At 39.4% G+C, this 8,602-nt stretch overlaps 1 pseudogene; it reads left to right on the top strand.

The window, feature by feature from the left end:
* Positions 1-5,516: 5,516 nt before the first annotated feature.
* Positions 5,517-6,397, top strand: LOC103212927 (annotated as a pseudogene).
* The last annotated feature ends 2,205 nt before the right edge of the window (positions 6,398-8,602 follow it).

The raw sequence follows: 8,602 nt of genomic DNA, 5'->3' as shown, positions 1-8,602 counted from the left end.
CCTGATAGATGTGTTTGTTCTTCTGGGAGTCCATGGTATATTCATTATTGTTTGTCAGCACTGTAATGTAAAGGCATCAATTCTTCACTCTTCCTTATTCATTGTCCAGGTTTGTATGCATATGAGGCAATTTAAAATACCATGGCTTGGGTTAACACAAACAAACAACCAAAAAAGTCCACTCCCATCAAGTCGACTCCAGCTCATAGTGACCTCCATTGGGTGTCCAAGGCTGTAAATCTTTATGGAAGTAGATTGCCTCATCTTCTTTCCATGGAGTAGCTGCTAAGGTCGAACCACCAAGCTTTGGTTAGCAGTCAAATGCCTTAGGCATTGCACCAAGCACACCTTAATCTGACATCTTCACTTTTTAAGCCGTTGAAAATGTTTCTTTTTTTTTTTTTTTTTTTGCGTCAGATTTGCCCAATGAAATATGTAGATTCCTTGACTGCTACTTTCACGGGTATTGATTGTAGATCCAAATAAATTAAATCCGTGGCAACTTCAATTTTTTTCTAAATTTTTCATAATTTTGCTTATTGCTCCAATTGTGAGGATTTTTTTTTTTATGTTGAGGCTAGCCATACTGAAGGCTGTAGTCTTTGATCTTCACCAGTAAGTTCTTCAAACCTTCTTCACTTTCAGCAAATAGGTTTTCTTATCTGTGCATCACAGGATTCCTCCAATCCTGATACCATGTTCTTCTTCATATAGTCCAGCTTCTCAGATTATTTGCTCAGCATAGAGATTGAATAAGTATGGGGAAAGGGTATAACCCTGACACACTCCCTTCCTGATTTTAAATCATGCAGTATCCCCTTGTTCTGTTCAAATGACAGCCTCCAGGTCTATGTTGCTGAAAGTGAAGATGACTTGAAAGACTTATTGATGAAGATCGAAGACTACAGTCTTTGTTATGGAATACACCTCAAAATAAAGAAAACAAAAACCCTCACAACTGGACCAATAAGCAATATCACAATAAATGGAGAAAATATTGAAGTTGTTATAGAGTTCATTTTATTTGGATCCACAATCAACACTCATGGAAGCAGTAGTCAAGAAATCAGACATCATGTTGCACTGGGCAAATCTGCTGCATTATCCCTAATACATGTTACAAGGGACCTCTTTAAAGTGTTAAGGAGCAAAGAATAGTGCAAACAAATGGATATCTCAGTCTCATAATCTTGAAAGGGCTATCCCATTACTTTTCCTGTATTCCTTCATTGCAAGCAAGTCACAGGTCTAGCATGCACCCCACACACAGAGAGGGAATTACACAAGGGAGTGAGTGAATGTCAGAATGCAGGGATCATTAGGTCAGTTTCAATGCACGGTGACCTTCTTTACAACAGGAGGAAAAAAAAAAAGTTACCAAGTTCATAGATTCGTGTAACAACCACATTAGACACAGAACATTTCCATCACTCAACCCTCCAAAAAAAATCCAAAATCTATTAATCCATTTTATAACCACTCTTTCCACTATTTCTAATACCTGTGGACAATGTATCTGTTATCCACACTACAGTATTGTCTTTTTCACAATGTCGTATAAGTGGAATCATATAACACCAAAACCTGTGCATGAATGATTATAGCCGCTCATCCACAATTGCCCCATACTTGGAACAACCCAAATGTCCTTCAATATGGGAGTGGATAAACAAACATTGATGGAATGGAATGTCCTCCGTATAAAAAAGAATGCAATATTAACACACTCAATGAGGTGAATGAATGTCAAAGGTATTATGCAGAGAACAAGAAGGTTATTGATTTGACATCTTTTTTAATGCTAGCATTTACAGCTTTAAATTCCCTCTGAATACGGCCTTCACTGAATCCCATAAGCTTTGGTATGTTATACTTTTAGTTTTGTTCATCTCAAAGTATTTTCTAATTTCCTTTGTGATTTCTTCTTTGACCCATTCGTTGTTTAATAGTGTTTTCCTTAATTTCAACATATTTACGAATGTTCCAGCTTCCCTTATTGATTTCTAGATTCATTCCATTGTTGCTAGGAAGAATCTTGGTACAATTTCAAACTTTTCGAACCTACTGAGACTTTTCTTGTGACCTAGGATATGATCTATCCTGTTAAAGTATCCATGTGCACTGGAGAAGTGCTGTACACTTCTACTGTTAAGTTATTATTCTTGTTAAGTGTCATGGAGTCGGTTCCAACTCATGGGAAGCTTACCGTACAACAGAGCAAATCGTCGCCCAGACCTGTGCCATCCTCACAATCATTGCTATCTTTGAGCTCATTGTTGAAACCACTGTATGAATTCATCTGATTGAAGGTTATCTTCTTTTTGGCTGACCCTCTAATTTATCATGAATGATGCCCTCCGTCAGGTCCTTGTCTCTGCTGTTAACATGACCAAAGTAAGGAACTGAAGTTTCCCCATCACTGCTCCTAACTAAGGAACATTCTTTTCTTTTTAATTTTTATTGTGATTTGGGTGAAAGTTTACAGAGCAAATGCATTTTCCATACAGCAGTTCATACACATTTTGTTTCATGACATTGACTGCAGTTCCCCACAATGTAACAGCTCCTTCTCACTTCCTCCCTGTAGTCACCTCTTCCTGTGCCCTTCCCTCCCATGGACTCTCGTCCTCTGAGCTGTCTCCCTGTGCAAACACTTCCTTTCTGTTCTCCCATGATTGATCGCTCCAAGGAGTGTATCTGCCTGCTGTAAATGTTCACCCCATATGCCTGTTTATTGTTTAGCTGGAAACCACAGGAGTGAGGTCAGTTCCAGACATGGAGGGTAACTAGCAGTCATAGTCTCAGAGACATCACTAGGCTCTATCAGACCAGCAAACCTGGTCTTTTTTTATGATTTGAGTTTTGTTCCAAATTGTTCTTCCACTCTATCCACGATCTCTTGCACCGATCCTCCTCCAAGTGGTTGACACTGGTAGCCAGGCACCATCTAGTTCTTCTGGTCCTAAGGAACATTCTTGTTGTACTTCTTCCAATATAGATTTGCTGTTTCTGGCAGAATATATACAATATTCTTCACCGACACCATAATTCAAAGGCATCAATTATTCCTTGGTCACTCTTATTCATTATCCAGCTTTTACATACATGTAAAGTTATTGAAAATACCATGGTTCCGATCAGGTGCACCTTAGTATTCAAAGAGATATTTTTACTCTTTAACACTTTGAAAAGGTCTTTTGCAGATTTGCTCAATGCATTATATTACTTGATTTTTTGCATGCTGCTTCCATGGGCATTGGTTATGAATACAAGTAAAACAAAATCCTTGGGAACTTCAATATTTTCTCCATTGAACTTGATGTTGCTTACTGGTCCAGTTATTAGGATTTTTGCTTTCTTTACATCAAAGTGTAATTTATACTGATCTTCATCAGTGTTTCAAGTCCTCTTCACTTTCAGCAAGCAAGGTTGTGTCATCTGAATATCACATATTGTTAATGAGTCTTTCTCCAATGCAACTGTTGGATGGAGTATTGTATATATAACAGTTAAATCTAGTTGGTTTTGTGTAAAGCATTAAAAGTGAAATGGCTGTCATGACTAAATGAGTACCATAGGTCTGGGTAAAATGCCCCTTTTCCCAAAATCCCTGCTTCTACTTTAAGAGGACGTGCACATCCTTTGGAAAAGGAAGTATGTAGTTATGATGATTTAAGATTATGGTAAAATATTTTGTTCTCAGAAAGAATTCTTGCAGACAAAATTATAGTTCATGGTTAAACAAAAAATAAGAATGTTACAATAAGAGAATGAGGAAAATCACCACACACAAGCACACACCCACATCCACACACAAGATGTTTATATAAGATGGTTCTCAGGAAATTGAATTGTTGAGTTTTCATTTTTTACCCTATGTTATGTATATTTATGGGAGCTCTGGTGGTGTAGTGGATAATGCATTTGTCTGCTAACCAAAAGGTTAACAGTTCAAACCTATCAGCTGCTCCATGGAAGGGAAGTGGGGCAGTCTACTTCTGTAAAGATTTACAGCCTCAGACACCCAATGAGGGAGTAGCCATTTTCTATTCATACATATAAACTGTGCTTCCTAATATTGCATTTGGGTTTCCTGATACCATTGATTAGTCAGAGATGACTTTGTCATGGAGGTGAGCAGAAACAGGTGGAGAGAGGTGAATAGCGTTCATCTGGCCTTTAAGAGTCAGGTAATCAATAATCCTGAATTCCACATTCTAAAGTATTGGTCTTTTAGGACTTTTCCTCTCCTTGGATCAGAATGAAAATGAATGTTTTGGGCTAATGAGGACCTTTGGATATTGAGCCTCCAGGGGTAAAGAGACTGCAAATAGCCTGCCTGTGCCATCTCACTTAAGGGTCACTCCTCTGGAAGGAGGTGGAACATAAACCTCTTCCCAGAGATGACTATGTTTTCACCCAGGAGCACAGTGCTTCACTTCCATCCTCTGTACTTTCTCAGGACCGCGGTTCCAGATTCTACATCCATAGCAGAAATTGGGCATCATTCCTCTGTGATGCAAGCCAGGTGATCTATAGCCAGCCCCCCAGTTAGTATTTGGAAAGGAGGCCAGGCTTGTTACAACAGGTACATCCAAGGGAATGATGTATGTGAAGAAAGTGTTTGCAGAAAATGATTGGAACCAAGTCTCCTATTGGAATCTTTTTTGTATGTGATTTCCTTATTGGAATTTCTACTATCTTAGCACCAGTATCAAGGAGTTCTCATTCTGCTAAATTTTCCTCTGTGACTACAATTGCAATAATAACTTTCCTGTGGAGCAATAACCTAACTCTTGTCAAACATTATGACTATTACAAAACTCTCTTAAATTTACTTGCATTTTTTTTTTTTCATGGTGACTATACCATCAGGTCTGTCAGCCTTATCTTATCTTCCTGGCTCTTAATATCTCTTTGCATTATCTCTATTGCCTGGCTCTAAATTCAAGAAAGGAGGTGGAGATCCAGATTGAATCATCAGGCTCCCTCCTGAGTCTGTGTATTTCTATTCATAAAATTACTATAAAAGCACAGATAATGTAACAAAAAAAAATTATCATCACCATGTCTTTCTAGAATAAATAAATGCTGACACTTTGCAATACCAGCTTCAGGCACTTTGTCTCTTTCCTAAAATAGCTTAATAATATGCATACATAGTTGTTGCTGTTGTTATGTGCCATCGAGTTGGGCCCGAATTATAGCGACCCCTCCTTGGGTTTCTGAGGTGGTATCACTACGAAACTAGATTGTCCCACCTTCCTTATGAGGAGTGGCTGGTGGGTATGAACCGCCAGCCTCCTGGTTAGCAGTTAAGTGCCTTAGGCACTACACTACCAGAGCTCCTTTTAAATTGCCCGGTATCCCTCTTCTTGCTTCCCCACATAATGTGCACCTCTGCTGCTGCTGCTGTTCCAGTGACCAAGTATTTGATTATCTTATCTCCCCATTTTGCCATCAGATTCGTCAACAATATAGATCTCAGAAATCTAACAGGTGTTTAAAAATTCCTTCTCCTGGGACTGACAAGAGGATCCAGAACTGCAGCTCCTCATCTTTAGCCTGTTCCTGACCATGTACCTGGTCACTGTCCTTGGAAACCTGCTCATCGTCCTGGCTGTCAGCTCTGACTCCCACCTGCACACCCCCATGTACTTCTTTCTCTCCAATCTGTCCTTTACTGACATCTGCTTAAGCACAACTACCATCCCAAAGATGCTGGTGAACATCCATACGCAGAATCAGAGCATCACTTACACAGGCTGCCTCAGCCAGATTTTCTCTGTCATCATTTTTGTTGGCTTGGAAATTTTTCTTCTAGCACAAATAGCCTATGACTGCTATGAGGCATTTGTCACCAGCTGAGGTATACGGTGATCATGAACACCTGATTCTACTTTCATTGTTTATTACTATGGCTGATGCCGTACTCCATAGTCTGATTGTTTGAAACCTTCCTTCTGCACAGACCTGGAAATCCCTCAGTTCTTCTGTGAACTTGCTCAAGTCCTCAAGCTTGCTTGTTCCGGTACCCTCTTCAAAAATATCCTGATGTATTCTTTTGTTTTGCATAATGGGTGGTATTCCTCTCTCAGGGACCCTATTCTCTTACACTCAGATTGTCTCTTCTGTTTTGAGAATCCCATCAGCTGGAGGGAAGTATAAGCCTTTTTCCACCTATGGGTCTCACCTCTCAATTGTTTCCTTATTCTATGCGACAGGCTTGGGTGTGTACCTCAACTCTGCATTTCCACACTCCTCCAGGAAGACAGTAGTAGCCTCGGTGATGTACATTGTGGTCCCTCAAATGATGAATCCTTTTATCTACAGTCTGAGGAACAGGGACATAACAGCAAGCTTGAGAAAATGTGTTGGTAGAATAACTTGTTCATGATGTTTCTAACTGCTGTGCCAATATATTAATTATTAAGGCCTGTCATTGGTAGACTCACCTTGTGGGTCATCATCAGTATCAATCACACTGTGTTTCATCATCAACAAAATGTCAGAATTGCATTTTATCAGTGGTTTTAGATTACTGTGAAATATTTGAACATCATCAGTGAAGATTTGGTGCTAATAATATAATGAATCTCAGACACTAATATGCTCATAAAGATAGAGAGAGCTATCTTTCATTAGAAGGACTTCACAGGAACAGGAACAGAAAGAGGACTTCATTAGTTCCGCATGCAGTTTCCTTCATAGTCTCCAGATTGTTGTACGGATGCAGATTAAATGCCACGCATCATACCCTTCTGCAATGGTTTAGCAGGTTGTCCTCACAACGGTATTTCCATGTCTCAATTCTTGGAACTTGTGAATGGTACTTATATGATAAAAGGTGTGTTATCTTAACTGGACAAAAGGTCTTTGCAGAGGAGATTAAGCCTGGAATATTCTGATAGGCCTAATTGCAATCACATATATCTTCATAACTGACAGTGCAGAAAATAAGAGGGAACAACAGCACAGAGGGAAAGATTGGAATGATATGGCCACAGCCCAGGGACTACCTGGAGCCATCGAACTCTTCCTGAAGCTGGAAGAGGCAATGAATGGACTCTTCCCTAGAGCTATCAAAGGTAGTACACTCCCCTTTGACACCTTGCTTCCTGACTCCCAGCCTTCAGATCTGTGAGATAATAAATTTATCTTTTTAAGCAACCAAGTTTGTGGTAATTTTTTACGGCAGCTGAAGGAAACATATGTATTCTTCCTGCATGAATTAGAAAAGGATCATAGGCCTGTTCTTATTCTAATTACTAATTTTTTGGGAAAATTATCACTATATGAACTTAAACAGACCATCTGGAGTGTAATTACATCAGAAAGTGAACCTTAACCACTACAAGCACTCATTGCAAGGTTTGTCATATAGTGAGTACTCAAAAAAACTTAACTACTTGTGACAACTTTTGACCGTAACCAAACATCTTGAGAGAATGAGTCACTGACCCTGGGATTTCAGGAACTTTGTCTCAGGGGACATCAATTGGCATAACACAATCCACAAAGACAATGTTCTTCATCTTACTTTACTGAGTAGTGACTGCAGTCTTAAAAGCTTGTGAGCAGACATCTAAGGTGCAAGTATTGGTCTGTCCCTGTCCAAGGAAAGAAGAGTAAATAAAATATGCAAGGAAACAGTCCTAAGGACTAATGGACCACCTGAACCTCAGCGTCCGTGACCTTGAGATCAGAAGAACTAGAGAGTGCCTGGCTACCACTGCTGACTGCTCTGAAACAGAGCACAATAAGAGGTTCTGCATAGAGAGTGGTATAAATGTGGAACAAAATTCAAAATCATAAAAGTAACCAGGCTTACTTGTCTGATACAGACTGGTAGGACCCCCGAGTCTATGCCCCTTAGACACTCCTCAGGCATGAAACTGGACTCACCCTGGTGCCTTATATTTCTCCAAACACTTCCATTGCCCTCTAGTCAAGTCCAACTCAGAGCGACCCTATGAGACAGAATAGAACTGCCTTACAGGGTTTACAAGGATTTAAGTCTTTACAGAAACAGATGGCCACATCTCTCTCCTATGGATTTGCTTGTGGTTCAGAACACTGAACGTTCAGTTAGCAGCTGAGGTCCTAACAACTGGGCCTCCAGGGTCCCTTGCCAAAAAATAGACAGGAGGTATGCACTCCTTAGAACAACCACACATGATCAAAAGGGTAGTATTTACTCAGGAATATAGCCCAATGGAAATAAAAGATAGTAAGATGGAGGAATAGAAACAGAAAACATAAGGAAGAATTGGGAAGAGTGCTCTTACATTGTGGAGCTTGCAATCAAAGGCATGAAATAGAATGTGTATAAATTGTTGAATGGAAAATCAATTTGCTCTGTGAACTTTCACCCAAATCATAATAAAAACTTTGGAAGTTACAACAAATAAAAATCTCAGGTGCAATTTAAAAATAGTACTTAACTAGTATCACTGTGCTCCATTTCTTGCCAATATTCATAAATCATGCAATCCTTTTGTGCTCGTGTATTTCTGCACTTGCCTCAGCAATTATATTTGCTTACTTTCATTTTAAAATCTATCACAGGCTCTTTCTAGACTTAGTTATATAACCAAATTAA

The sequence above is a fragment of the Orycteropus afer genome, unplaced genomic scaffold, assembly GCF_000298275.1.
Source record: "Orycteropus afer afer isolate SDZICR_OR568_19922 unplaced genomic scaffold, OryAfe1.0 scaffold01164, whole genome shotgun sequence".
In the NCBI taxonomy this organism is placed as follows: Eukaryota; Metazoa; Chordata; class Mammalia; order Tubulidentata; family Orycteropodidae; genus Orycteropus; species Orycteropus afer.
The sequence above is the reverse complement of the archived record's forward strand: the minus strand, read 5'-3'. Positions and strand labels throughout refer to the sequence as shown.